Genomic DNA, 15,569 nt, shown 5'->3' on the forward strand with positions numbered 1-15,569 from the left:
CTTTATATTGTGTAAGTACAAGTAACTCATTTTACTGTGCTGAGCTTCAGTTTCCTCATCAGTCAAATGAAGGCATTAAATAAGATTACTTACAGAGGCTCTGGCAGCTGTAAATTCTTTACTCTCATCATTAATAGAACAAAAGGTATAACCTCAGACACTGTCATAGCCTTACTCAGGTAGGTAATGTGATGACACTACATATGTTTCTAATGCAAGTCACTGGGATGGAGAATTCTGCCATAAATCTATGATATAAACAACTCAGATCTCTTTTATCTCTGAGACTGTGATGCTATAATGTTCTCCAAAGAGTGTGGAGAGAAGTAGGAGAGGGGTTTTCTGAGCATTATCCATCTTATAATATGTTTTCTGAATAGATTACATTAAATCCTGAATATGAGACATCGCATCTGGCACGGGGAAGTGAGAGAACATCAAGGCCATCAGTCTTACAGGCCTTCAAAGATATTAATATCAATGATGTTTGGGTTTTTTTAAATCTTGTCACCTACAAGGGAATTTTTCATGTATTTTCATCATCACAGGCCATTTGTTGAACCTAGGAAACAGAAATTACTTTCCTAGGATGGCCTTTCAGTACTGTAACATCTGTTACTAACAAGGGGGAAAGATTCTAAAACATAACTTTGCACTTATGTTTTCCCCTTGGATGTAGAGACTCAGCTGGAGATGCCCCAGGCAGTCTGGTCCCCAGAGTTCTTCATGGAACAACACATCTTTTTGGAGGATGGAGTAGGATGTACCTAAACATAAGGGTGCTGTGAAACAGTCTAGTTGAAAACCTGTGGAACTATAAAATGCCCATTTTTCTTAAACCATTGTCCTTGTCTTGGACTAGGACCTGACTAATGTCTTATTGTGTTCCCTCAGCTGTGATAAACAGTTAAGAGCTGGGACACCTATAGAAGGAAAAATCATTTCTGTTGTTGGACAGTTCCTCATCAGTCCATGACTAGGCACATGACTTTACTTTAGTCTAAGTGGCTCCTTAAAGTTTCCAGGCTTAGAAACTTAGAGAACTTTCATGGAGATGTTGCCTTCTGTTCAGAGAGGCACTTCTCAACTGCTTTCTTCCCTTCTCCTGATGCTGCTATTGCAATCTCATGGTTCTGAGCGCAGTAAAGAGAAGCTGCCCTGCCTCCACCAGATTAACCCCATTGTTTCTCAAGATGCTGACCTGATATTTGGAATATTTTTATCCTTGTTCTCAGTTGAAGTGAACCAGGTTACAGGAGCAGAACTCTTTGAAAGTCCTCCTAGCAAAGCTTGTAAACCTTATCAGTAAGTGCCATTCTATCTGTCTGGGCTTATTTTCAGTACGATCATTAAAAAAGTTATCATTATAGTCAGGACAGAAGGGCAAGCCCATGCAGCAGGACATCATGTGCACTCTCCTCTTCTTCTTTTCTTTGAATTTTTTGATATTCTTGCCATTTTCCCATATGTCTGAGTAGCTTTCAAAGTTGAAGTGGAAAAATGACTCTCCTCTACTTCCCTCTCCCTAATCTTGTCCCAAAGACCGATAGATATGAAGTTTAACCTAGAGCAGACTCAGGCTTTTTTCACCCTCCTTCCCCCATGCTGAGCTTATGTTGATACTTGATCAGTGGAAAAGGACTCTAAGCTGCTGAAATTAAATGGATTTCCAGAAGCACAGAATTTCTTGAATCTTTTGCCCTGGACAGACATATTTCTATCAAGTCTATTGATATTGGGCAAAGAGTCTTCCCTAGCCACAGAAATTAAAGCTCCTTTATTTCCTCTACATACATACCAGTCTGATAACAAGTGAGCCCAAACTTTTAAGGAGTCTTGGGAACTCCTTCACTGAAGATAGTATAGTCTACCCACTCCACCAATCACTGGTAAATTCCATCAGGACTTGTGAATATATGAATTTATCATTTTCCTCTATCATTCTTGTCACTAGTTACATATTCATGATAGAGCAGTCTAGAATATAAAACCCCAACTAATTTGACTAGATAAGCCTGGGGCACAGTCTGAAATTGAGGGCTCAGGAGATTTGAATTTATTGGGAAGAGAGAGGTATACTCAGGATACTATCATAACAAGTAATAAGAGATATTTGTAAATGATTTTAATGGAATGCTTGTTATTTCTTAGTGATGTCCAGAGTTTCTCTAGATGGTATGGAAGGGATTTGCTTTTGTTTCTCTATGGGAGGGATTTGCTTTTGTTTCTCTAGATTAGTTTTGTTGGACTGGAAATATGCAAGAGAAGTAAAAGTGGATTTCTTTTCTGGGACATGGACAAGCTGTATTGGCATTTATGTTCATGGACAGGACTTGGTTTTGTACTTTATCCTGTATAAATTCTGTTTACAAAACCCCAGGTTTCCATAGTAAGAACTTTGTGTAGCGATGTAAACTCAGACATAAGCCTCTGAAAACCTGCACTCTGCAAATGGGATTCAAAACAAAATACACCAAATACTAGACAATTTCACTTTGTGAGAGCAGAGAATAAATAGGTCAGTACTTGATTCTGTCTTCTCATCTATCCAGTTGTGGGAATCAAATTATGAGATACATTGGACAGTTTTTGGCATCTTGGGTATATTGACATTTTATTCTGCTTCTTCTTGTAGCCAAATGTTTCTCTATATCTATCTTATCTTTTGTCACTTTTTAATTTCCTCTGGATTTCTTTCTTTCCTCTTTAAATGAATTTTTTTCTGTATTTTTAACTAAAAGACAAAATCATGATATCATTTTAATCATTTTTTACCATTTAATGTTTTAATGTACCTATTTCGTTTCATTTCTTTGTTATTCACCAATGAGGCAGAGTTGGTGGTTTGGTTTAAACAGATCAGAAGGTTCTAAAATCCCTTTGGTGAAGCTTTTAATAAAAATCCTATTCAAAGTTAAATGCCATTTTAAACTCTATGCAGTGTTGGAATTTTTCCTGAGAATAGCACACTTTTGTGAGGGTTAGGGCTCTTCTGTCCTCTCTAATTCTAATTCAATGCAAAATGAATAAGGAAGAAAAGAAGGATATAGGGAATTAAATGCCCAGAAAACTGGTTAAAAACCTGGCATTTAGTCATATTCTCTGAAATGATTTTGGTTTTCTATATTCTCACACCCTGTGTAGGAAGAGAAGCAAGTGAAGAGGGAGGGAAGGCTTAGTCAGGACTTCACACTTTCTTAGAAATGTCAGACAGGACTTGAGTAAGATACCAAGGCCCCAAATGTACTATATCTTTTATTCCTGCACATTTATGAGTATATTTCTATTATTCCCTCCCCTTCAAATGGCATCTTCTATATATACCCATGTATCCTAATCTTCCTTCACCTCTCAAGGCCCATGATGCCCTCCAGGAACACTTCCCTTATTTCCTCAGGGCCATGAGGCCTCTGCTCAGCTCTTTTAGATCTCAATGCCATTCACCTTTAACATATCCCCTGCCACCTTGTATTTGAGTTAATGCTGTATTTATTCTCTCTCCAAATATATCTTAAACCTTCTAGAGTTAAGTATCGTCCAGATACTCTACAGGATCTAGTACATATTACATGCTCAATACCTATTTCTGGAATGAATGCAGAGTAAGGTAAGAACTTAAGCCAATTCTCCTCATCATCTCAGGAATCACAAGAAGTGAGGACTAGAAAAACAAGCCATATGGATGAGACTATTTTCAATACAAATGAAGTGAGAAAAACAACTTTGGTGGTCCTTTGTTTTGACTGACTTAGTAGGAGAATTTTTCTTCTGAAAAGCATTCTTTTTGATGGCTTGTTAATATTCTATTGGCACTCTTCTTCACAGGTGGTTGTACAAAAATTATCAGCAGGCCCTGACTGTAGTGTTTGCTATAGAGGAGATTAATAGGAATCCCAATCTGCTGCCCAATATTTCCCTGGGATTCCACCTCTACAACACCTACCACAGTGATGAAAAAACATTGGAGAGTACCCTGCATTGGCTTTCTGGGGGGACACAGCTCATCCCTAACTATAGCTACAGAAACCAGAACAAGTCTGTGGCTGTTATTGGAGGAGTCACATCAGCTCTCTCTGTCCAGATGGGGACTCTGCTTGACCTCTACAAGTTTCCACAGGTGAGTGATATTGAACTCACATTTTCTATGCCTTTTTCAACCACAATAATAATAATAGCAATAATATATCAAAAAAAGAAGTAACTAATATTTATTAAGTGTTTTAAGGTTTTAAATGTGATTTACATATCTACTTCTTTTCATTTTCACAAGAAATCTTTTAGGTAGGCATAATTATTATATCCATTTTAGAGAGTGAGATGCTGGTAAGGAAAATAATTAAGCAACATTTCCAAATTCATGCAGTTAATAAGTTCCTGTGGCAAGATTTCATCTCAGTCCTTCTTGGTGCCATTTTAACACTCTAGTTACTCTTTAATGCAGCTCTCTCAGACATCAGGGAAAGTGAACTCTCCTGAATCATGTCCAAGATTTTATGTCAAAAACAGTATTGGAGTCATTTAGATTACAACCCATGAAAGGATATAAAAGGGAACCCTTAAATGTTTGCCCATAATAAAGATAAGTTCTCTGAAGATCTTAAAAATTAAGATATTTTTGCTCAATATTGAACAATTCATTGTTATTAAATGTTAGTCCTAAATTTATTGAGAAGCGAGTTTCTTACAAAAGAAAGGATAGTCATAGAAGGTATAGGTTTGGGGGACCAATGGTAAGGATATCTGTGATGCTATACTAAGAACACCATGAGCACCTTTAAGAACATTGAGGTATGGCTGTTTTTATTATGGAATTATATATGTATGACTGAGCACATCTCCCCATTTATAGCCACACTCATTAAGTTAAAGTATGCATAGCTTCATTCATTATTATTTAATCACAATAGTGTTATGTTGATCTTAACAGAGATATTTGGGAAGCTGAAGTGTTGACCAGAAACCAGAAACCTGCAGGACTCACTCCTCACACACACACAGGCTCCAGTGAATAGGGAGTGTTAAGTACTCCTTTACTCTCACCCCTCCCACCAAGCAGTTAAAATCAGTTGAAAATGAAGGATGATCAGATACACTGGGTAGGGTGAGCAAGGCTAATCCCCTCAAGATGTTCACTTTCTCAACTTATTTCCCCACAGGTTTGACTAGGGAAGATAGGAAAAGTTTGATGTCTAGTAGCTATCAGGGACAGAATGAGGATCTGACTTATTGGGCTGGCAACTGAAAGGAAGCAAGCTTTATGGAGGATGTGAGTATTCCCAAAATAACAGCCAGGCACAGCTACCTCAAAGATGAAGTTTTACTGATAAAAGAGGAAGGGGAAGGAAGGGAAGGTTTTTCCAGGATGAGCATAAGATCTGGGAATCCCTGAACTGTTAGGTAAAAACAGCCCCTCCCCACCAGGAGGGAGTGGCAGACTTTATAACTAGCTTGCCCCCAAAGCCTATAATTATCACTTCTAATATCTAAAATAACTAAATGTTAACAAAAATGCTATTGCAGGAAAGGTCTAATTCAGCTAAACAGGCAAACTGTAGAGAAGAACCAAAATGGATTTTTCCCCAATGGCCTCACAAAGCAATCAATAACTGGAAACAGCAGGAAGAGTGATCTGCTCACCTCAAGCCCCAGGAACCAATAGCCCTTAACTGCTTTAAACTGTTCCCTCAGCCAAGTCCCCTGGAATTCTGGGTGAGGCTTGACCCTGTATCTTGCAGGAATTCTACCTTGCCATTTCCATGTTATTTAATCCCAATAGATACACAGATGCAAATTCAGGCTTGATGGGCTGTGGAGAGATAGCTAGGGGGACCTGTGTGGTGTCACAAACAGTAACATTATAGAGAATTCTCATCATACACTTGGAGAAAAAAATTTTTTTCCCACTCATCTCAAAGAGTATATAGATTAGCACCAGGTTGACATTTGGAAACCAGAGTGAGATCACTAAGGAAGGGGATCCCTGCAACAGGATTCATCTTCCCCTTTGTTTTCCAGATGATATAGTTCCATATGGTCCTGGACAGGAAAGAAGCACACTAGTGGGTCTATTTCAGGGTTCTTATTCCTTAATCTTGATGGGGTACCGAATGGTAGCAGAGAATGAATGTTCTTACTTGCAGAAATGTATAGTTTCCTTCATAGTGTTAAATGTAAATACATACCTGATCCTCTGATATCAGACAACAGTTGTCATAGCTAGCAAGACCAGGAACCAGCCCTATCATGGGACTGATGTAGATTGATTTTATAGATCAGTGGTTCCCAAACTTTTTTGGCCTACTGCCCCCTTTCCAGAAAAAATATTACTTAGCACCCCTGGAAATTAATTTTAAAATTTTAATAGCAATTAATAGGAAACATAAATGCACCTGTGGCCATCACTGCCCTACTGGATTACTGCAGCATCCACCAGGGGGTGGTGGTGCCCACTTTGGGAATCACTGTTATAGATGATAACAGTTTTCTGGTGGAAGGTTGGGCCAAGGAGTATCAGGTAACTGAGCAGGACTTCTGATGCCTCTTAGTGAATAGATATTACAATTTAGTTTTAGCTGATTAGTTAGAGAGGTCTCTTCTGTAGATTGGAGGTAAATAGACTTAATTTATGCTTTCTATTTTTAGTGTTCTCTGTGTTTAATAATAAATTAGCATTAATTGGCTTACATACATATTATTTATGTATGACTTAGCAAATGGATGACAGCAAACATTTTAATTGTCTCCAATGCTTTTTTATAATATATTTATTCCTTAACTGTTTCCCAGTAACATTTCTTAATAATTACATTCTGTATTTGCTTCAATACAATTGATTCTATGGAAAAAGGGCAGTTAGGGCTAGGCAAATGAGAATAAATGACTTGATAAAGACAGCTAGGAAGTGTCTGAGGACTGATTTGAACCCAGGTCTTCCAAACTCTAGGTCTCGTACTCTATTCAGGCTATTACTTAGCTATTCAATTACATTAAAAAAATTTTAAACATTCATTTTTTGAAATTGCAATCTCCAAATTCTCTACCATAATCCCTCCTTCTCTAACCATTGAGAATTTAAACAATATGATATCAATTATAGATGTGAACTCATGCAAAATAATTCCATCACAGCCTTGATGAAAAATACGCATACATAGAGAGAAAAAAGTGCCAAAAAAATAAAGAAAAGAAAAAAATATGCTTTGATCTGTAGAAAGTGTTTTTCAATTCCCCCTCTGGAGGTGAATAACACTTTTTATCATGGATCTTTTTTGATGACAAAGATCTGTGTTCTTTGGTGGATCTTTGGATCATTGTCTAAGTCATATAGCTATTTAATTGTTATAATAATGCTGTTATTGTATGCAATAATTCCTAGTTATTCTAACTTCATTTTGCATCAGTTCACACAAGTCTTTCCAGGTCCTACTGAAACCATACTGCTCATTTATTTCTTTTTTTTAAGCCCTTAACTTCTGTGTATTGGCTCCTTGTTGGAAGAGTGGTAAGGATGGGCAATGGGGGTCAAGTGACTTGCCCAGGGTCACACAGCTGGGAAGTGTCTGAGGCCAGATTTGAACCTAGGACCTCCTGCCTCTAGGCCTGACTCTCAACCCACTGAGCTACACAGCTGCCCCCCTCGTTATTTCTTATAGCACATAATATTCCATTGGAATCATATACCACAACTTGTTCAGCCATTCCCCAGTTGGTGGGTATCCCTTCAATTTTCAATTTTTTTGACCAAGTTCCAGTCAGTATTAATTAATATCCTCCAACCCATCTGAACCTCTTGATCCTATCATTAGGGGAGGAGGAAGGGGAGGATTATTGATCTAAAGGATATATTTTCCTTTTTCCTCAATTTCTCCCTAGTCTGACTCTACCACTTATTTATTGATTCTTTGGTACCAGTAATTAATTCATTCCAGAATGCAAGTTGAGTACTCAAAAGGTTGATTACCAAATGAATGCTTTTCTATAATGAATAATATAAATTGAATCCATTTATTCCAGATTAACCCCCCCACAAAAAAAAAAAACCAACAGATTTTGTAAGGCATACTATGCATTAATGGAGTTGTTTAACTAAGTAGGCATTAATAGAAAATAGATATGAATAAAAACAATGATGTGATTAATTTAAATACTTTTAGCTTAGCTTTACCTGCATTGAGAGGAGTTCATGGCCTAAGGGGATCTTAGGAATCTGGAAGAGGAATACCATTCATAATATCTGAGGGCAACTGCCCTTCTGAAATTTTTCCTTTTTCTCTTTTCTGTCCCTTATCACCACTGAATACTGCTTGAGATTCACCAGGTATAAGCTTCACAAGAGATTACCCAATGATGCTTGTTTTTGTCTGCATTTCAAAATTCCTCTAGAGTGGGAAATGTTCTGGTCCTTTAACAAAGTTACAATTCTGCTTATTAAAGCTTTATCAAGGTGATATTTTTCAACAAAATTTTGCACTTCCACCCATTTTGCATCCATTTTCTTGACTAATGCAGTGAGGACATCCTGCTCTGCATCCTTTCCTCCTGAAGAAAACTCTCCTGCCACTAACTGTTGCTCCTCCCTGTGAAGTTCCTCCATCTCCTCAGTGATCAGCTCCTCTTTATGTTCCTGAAGTAATGCATCCTTATGATCACCACTGACCTCTAGACCATGGCCTGGTCCAGTCACAATATACTCTATGACTGGTGTAGATTCAGTCTCAAACTCTCCAAAGCCTCTTTTGAGTTACAGCTTCTTGCCTTCACTTTTTCCAAACAGAGTTCACTTACTTCCAAGTTCTATCAGTAAGATAAAGGAAGTAGAGGATATTGAAATGATTCTTCCAGAATTCACATAGAGTCAACTCTGAGATTTAAAAAAAAAATTGATATTATCACAAAAGCCACAGAAAGTGAACACAAGATCAAGTGAGGTTCTGTGCTGTGAGGATAAAATAGAAACATTTTGTTTTATCAGTTAAAAAATGTTTGTGCAATTATTTATCTTAGAAAAAAATGATTTGTTGCCTATCTTGTGTTGCCTAAAAACTCACCAGATTCTATTTAGAGCTGTTACTGACACTTGTATATACGTTATATCCTGTAATGCAAGTAAATCCTTTAGACCTCCATTCAGTTAGCTGAAAGAAGGCCAATCTTAATTGAGCATCAATTTCTTTTTTTAGATTAGCAAAGCTATTAGAATCCTCTGATCAGGTATATGATTTCCCATCATTGTAATCATGGAGAGACTGAAAATTATTATCCCACCTCCTCATTTAGTATCCAACAAATGAAGATGTCTTGGGGAGAGCTGAATAATGACCATCCAATTTTTTATTTAAAGACTCAAGATGCTGAAGAAATTTTTATGATCCCTCAGAGAGATCACTGGACAATTAATTTACTGATTATTTCTAGCCTTAAGATTTGATTTTTCTTACCCTGAACCAGAACCAATAATTGTTGTTGAAAGTTACCCTCAAAAAAGTAAATTTAGTTTAGATGAAAAGATCTTTTGTTTCCTAACAATTATATATATATATATACATATATATTTATATATATCAATAATACATGAAGTAGAATGGGCTGTCTTAGAGAAGCAAGGTCATATTCATTAGAGATGTCCAAATATAAGTTAAATTTCTACTATTCGGCTATATTCTACTGGGAATTATTTTTTCTTACTGATTGGTTTAGATTCCACTAAATTCCATTCTTTCAGATTTCCCTTTTCAAACAACCATACATTCCTATTCCAGTTTCAAGAAGAAAATAATTAGATATTCTTATTTGAAATATATTTAAACCATATAAAACCTGTCTAGATGAATTGTCTTTTGCCCAAAATTTTAAAAAAATAGTATCCTTCATGACGTTTTCTTTTATCAAAAAAAAGAAAACCATTTCCCTATCCTCAATTATACATAAAAGGTTTAATCTGGAAATCTACTGTGGAGACAATGAGAAAACAAAGAAATAAGAATTGACTCTGGTCCTTTTGGAAAGCAAAAGGAAGACAAGATGCCTTTAGTACAGGTAACAAAAGTATCTCAGATGTCTATATTCATGAAATCTTTGTCTATTTGAAAAATTAGGGACAGGGATAAATTATAGAGGCTTTCAGAGATTAAAATACCATTTATGATAAATTGTGTATGGACACCCACATAATTTTTCCTTTCAACAAAAATGTCCATTTCTGAACTAACATCCAACTCTTATTCTCACATTACCAAGTTTAATCTGATCCATTATTTTTTTATTATCTAGATCAGCTATGGTCCATTTGATTCCATTCTTAGTGACAAGGTCCAGTTTCCTTCTCTCTATCAGATGGCCCCGAAAGAGTCTTCTCTTCACCAAGGTGTTGTCCGCTTAATGGTATATTTTAAATGGAACTGGATAGGACTGGTTATTACAGATGACATGAGAGGTGAGAAATTCCTCTGGGAAATGAGAGAGGAAATGGCAAAGAATTGAGTTTGCATGTCATTCACAGAAAAAATCTCTGTCAGTGAGAGAAGACATATGGAATCACATGAAGACTTCATGCCCAGGATTGCAATCTCAGCAACCAAGGTGATTGTTGTCCATGGTGATACTGATTCATTAATGATTCTGAGACATTCACAAATGCCTTTTTTGACTACACGGAAGATATGGATTGCCACATCTCATTGGGACATTATCATGAGACCCATCTTTCATTATAGTTATAATTTCCATGGAGCTCTCACATTTTCATATTTAAACACTGAAGTTCCTGGGTTTAACACTTTTCTTAAGACAATTACACCTTCTAAATACTCAGATGATATTTTACTTAAAGGATTCTGGCTCTCAGCTTTTGCATGCCCAGATCAACAAGCATTCATGGCAGGTATTACTGAATAGGTAGCAACTTTTTAGCTATGGTGAAGTAAGGATGTATTTTGGGTATTGGTGGAACAAGTTGGATAATAAAGTCTGTAATATAGGACTATTAACTTTGCCATATTGGCTTGGGGTAACCTGCCAGTTGCCCTAGTTGGAGTGTTGACTGAGGCATGAGCCACAGGGCAAGCACCCACTGCCAGTTGTGCTAAGAGTATATACAGCCCTGGAGACCCAGGGCTGGGTTCTGTTCCTCCCTGACTTCTCCCCTGACCACTCACTTATCCCATACCCCCTGGCCCTGGGTGGTGGGAGTGGGAACGTGGGTAGTTTAGGCCTAGGATAGGGTTAAAACAATCCTGCAGAACAACTTCTCAATACTATCAGCACTATTGGCAAACATTTAGTCAAAGATCAACTTTATTTATTATCCAGAGACCACATCACTCTGACCCAGGCCTGCCTGCCCTGGGTCAGCAGAAGAGCATCCAGACAAGACCTATTAGCAACCCAAGTCAGATAAACCTTTTACCCTTAGTTCTCAGTACTTCCTAATCCACTTTCTACTGCCTTGTTCCCATTACTCTGTTATCAATAAACCCTTAGCTTTAACCTGAGAACTCTGTGGTTATTTGCCTGCCATCTAAGGCCAAGTAGGAACAGGCAACAGGAAGGGTTCTGAGCAGTTTCAGCAGGAATAAACTCCATTGCTGAAGAGCAGGAAGTTCAACATCCACTTCCTGTCAGCCTGTGATTCACCAATAGGAAGCTACTTCCTCAGCAGGAAAGGGGCTGGTAAGCTGACATCTTAAAGGAGCCTGGTGTCTAGCTGGGAGAGTTTCACTTGACACTCAGTTAACCAGGGATGATTCCTCGATACATTTATAGCTAGTTTTCAAGCTCAGCCTGGGTACAGCTCATTCCATCCTTTCCAACTAACACCTTCCTCCTTCTAGTTTCATTACTAGCTTAAGCCCCTTTTCATTAGAAGTCCCTTCCAACTCTCAAATTCTGAGATTATATGCTCTTTATTCTTAATTGCCAATTCTTTTCAGTATTCATGTGAAGCTGATAATTGTTTTCTTCCATAGTTTTGGAGTTGATAAGGACCTCAGATACGATCTAGAAGTCATATATGTATGTGGACAGGAACCCCTTTTTCAATAACTTTGTTAGTATACCAAGTCTTTTTTCTAAATAATCTAGTATTGGGTCACCTATCACCTTCAAAGACATCTTAATGTTTTCTGTATTAGCTGTAATTGTTAAGAAACTATTTATCACTGGACTATGTGGAATGGGTTAGGTCATAAAATGTCCTACACTATTTGACAACCAAACCAATGATCAGTCCTCATAACCTCTCTACCTGAAACTAAGTAATTTTCTCATTACTTTTCATTATGAGATTTAAAGCAATCTAGGATTTATTATGGCATTTTCTCATAAATTAAGAGGGTTGTTATATTTCTCTTTAATCAATCAATTCAAGCTGGACCTTCATCCCAGTTTATAAAAGAACTACCAGCACTTCCTTTCATATATATATAATGACCTTTTTCATGATCAACCTTTTACAAACACAAATTCTAGTTGGCATGCATTTAATTGAGTATAACAAACTATATAAAAAGACATATTTGAGTCACATCCCTGTGAGATGATATATATTCTAGATGAAATTACCTCTGGTCATTATTGGAAACTTTAATTTTTGACAATTATGGAAATAAATACACCCTCCAGTCATTTTTTTCTCTCTCTGTCTCTCTCTGTCTCTCTCTATCTCTGTCTCAATCTCAGTCTCTTTCTATGTCTCTTTTTCTCTCTCCCTCCCTTCTTATATCCCTCTCTTCCTCTCCGTGTGTGTGTGTGTGTGTGTGTGTGTGTGTGTGTGTCTTGTGTCTGTAGTTCTGTAGTACAGAGAGAGGGGGTCATGATAGTTTGTTTCAATCTTTGGCTGAGTTTTGAAATCAGTTAGGGGTTTGGAATATTGAGGGAGAGAAGTCAGTTGGTTTGAGAATCTCGTGGAGAGAGGTTCAGATCAACTGAGCTACTTCCTTGCCTATCTGAAGAATTGAAATTTAGCTTAGCTTTGGAATATTTATTTAACAATTGTTAGTTTAGATAAACCCTTTGTATTTCCACATCCTATCTTATTTCCTACCTTCTTTCCCTTACCTTAAATGTCTGTGGAGTGAATCAGAAGAGTAAATTAGAGAGTAGTTGAAATCTGTGAGGGGTTTAACTATAATTTGACAGTATTATATCTAAAGAAATTGGTTAGTCACCATTTTATTTCCTTTAGACATCAAGAGTTCCTTGAGAGCTGAGCTAAGTCAGGACCTTGCTCAGACTCCATCTCTGCCTCCCTTCCCCCACCTGAGGTTTCTGTAAACAACTGTTAGGGCTTCCTCAATCCACTTTCCTGACAAACCATCCTTAAAGATAATAAACCCTTTTGTGTTTCAACAGACCTGTTAGTTAATTTGTCAGTTAGTTATTAAGAGAGGGAAGAAGAGGGAAAGAACCAACATACTCTGGGCTTGAAGGGAAGCCGGGGTATCCATCTTGAAGGAAGGTGTAACTTCAAAACAAGTCCCTTCCTGTGAAATTAACTAAAGCCTGTAGTTAATTTCAGTTCAATCTATTTCCCTCAGTTTGTGTTTAAGTCTAAGTCCAAGTCTATAAGCCCTGCTGTCTTTGCCTGTTTATATTGGTTCCTCCTCTCCTTGAAGATCTTTGTTCCCTTCAGTGTTATACTCCTGACTTCATCCCTACTATATCCTGAATATCCTTATTCCAGCCTACCTGTAACCCATATTACTTACCTACCAAGTCCCTGACAACCTCTTTTCAAAATCCCCTTTTACCACACACCTTTCCTCAAATTATCCCCACTACATGTCTCAAAATTTTCCTCAGGATATCTTTAGAGCCTGCTGTAAACTCAGATCTCCCAAAATGCTCTTTAGATTTTCTCATGACAATTAAGTTACTCAGTCTCTCAAGAAAGCAGTTATCATATTCCTTCTCTATCTCTATCATCTTAACAGTTTCCTTTTTCCATATGGAAGGTAAACTTTCTTTCATTTTATTCCCTTTTAAAATACAGTTACACAATCCTTGGTCTCTGGGGGAGGGACTAGAGGAGCTAGTATTCAATCTTTATAAAAACTAAGCTTAATATTTATTTATTCATCTTATTCTTGAAACAATATAGCCAGGAGTGGACATGTAATGGTCACTCAAAACCTTGATTCCAATACATATTCCCTTCAAAGCTTTAGCTACTCTGTTTCACTGACCTAGGCTACTCAACAAACCCTCTGCTCTTAAGGTATCACCATATTGTTGAGAGAAAATTAGATCAAATATCCAATCAGCTTTATCCCTGCTATAGCTAAGAAGTTCTGAACTTAATGATCCATCAGCCTCAGCCTGTCCAAAAGAAGGGATTATAAGCATGTGTTATGGAGCCCAAGAATAGTTTCTACCTTTCACCCATTGCTTCTCATTGTCTTCTGGACCAGGGAGACATAATCAATAATTCTTCTATATGACATTCATTCAATCCTTGGAAGACCATCACTGTTCCTTTTCTATTTTTTCCTTTATATGATATCTATCTCTGATTCAGTAAAATATCCTTGAATTTCTGGTTATCTCTTATGTTTAATATACAGTGTCAGTTTTTTCCAACATCTATCCCTTTCATTTCAGAGTCTACTACACCAAATCTCCAGATAGCAAGGCAAGTATATTTTTACTAACTTTCATTAATGTGCATTCCATCTTTAACTAAATGTACCCTCATTCTTATGTGATCAGAGGTATCTAGATGACTCGTTGGATTGATAGCCACACCTAAAGACAAGATATCTTGGGTTCAAATATGACCTCAGATGCTTTCTAGCTTTGTAATCCTGAGCAAGTCATTTAGCCCCATTGCCTAAGTCTTACTGCTCTTCTGACTTAACCTATACATAGTATTGATTTTAAGATGGAAGGTCAGGATTTTTAAAGATGTGATCCAGAGAAGCAGTGTTTTGTAGGAAGGTTAGAGTGCATCACTCAGTCAAGAAGACCTGTTTTTAAATCCACTTGTTGGACACATACAATGTTATCTTGTGCTACTCATTCAAACTTTATATTGTTATCCTTATGTTATGTGCCATGTTGTCCTCAAAGAATATAATTTGTCAAAACTTATGGAACCTGGGGTTTTTTGCATTAATAAAAGGAGTTTCCTTATCAGGAAGCTCCCAAATCTGATGAAATTTCAGGAATCTAAGCTATTGTCACCCAGAAATCCCCATATTCTTCACTGTAATCTTTTGAACCAGTTGACTACATTAAACATATGATTCCCCACTAATTTCTGGCTTTTCTTTTTTTGTAATTAATTTATTTATTTAGAATATTTTGCCATGGTTTCATGATTCATGATCTTTCCCACCCTTCTTCCCCCCCCTCTCCTAAAACTGACAAGCAATTCCACTGGGTTATACATATATCATTGTTCAAAACCTATTTCAATATTATTTATATTTACAGTAGAGTGATCTCTTAAATACAGAACCCTAATCATATCCCCATCAAACCATGTGATCAATCACATGTTTTTCTTCAATGTCTCTACTCCTACATTTCTTTCTCTGAATTTGGATAGCATTCTTTCTCATTAGTTCCTCGAG

General features: G+C 37.0%; 1 pseudogene; it reads left to right on the forward strand.

The window, feature by feature from the left end:
• The first annotated feature begins 1,048 nt into the window (after nucleotides 1-1,048).
• The window catches only part of LOC123256757, a 71,020-nt pseudogene continuing 56,499 nt past the window's right edge, over nucleotides 1,049-15,569 (forward strand).

The sequence above is a fragment of the Gracilinanus agilis genome, chromosome 1, assembly GCF_016433145.1.
Source record: "Gracilinanus agilis isolate LMUSP501 chromosome 1, AgileGrace, whole genome shotgun sequence".
NCBI lineage: Eukaryota > Metazoa > Chordata > Mammalia > Didelphimorphia > Didelphidae > Gracilinanus > Gracilinanus agilis.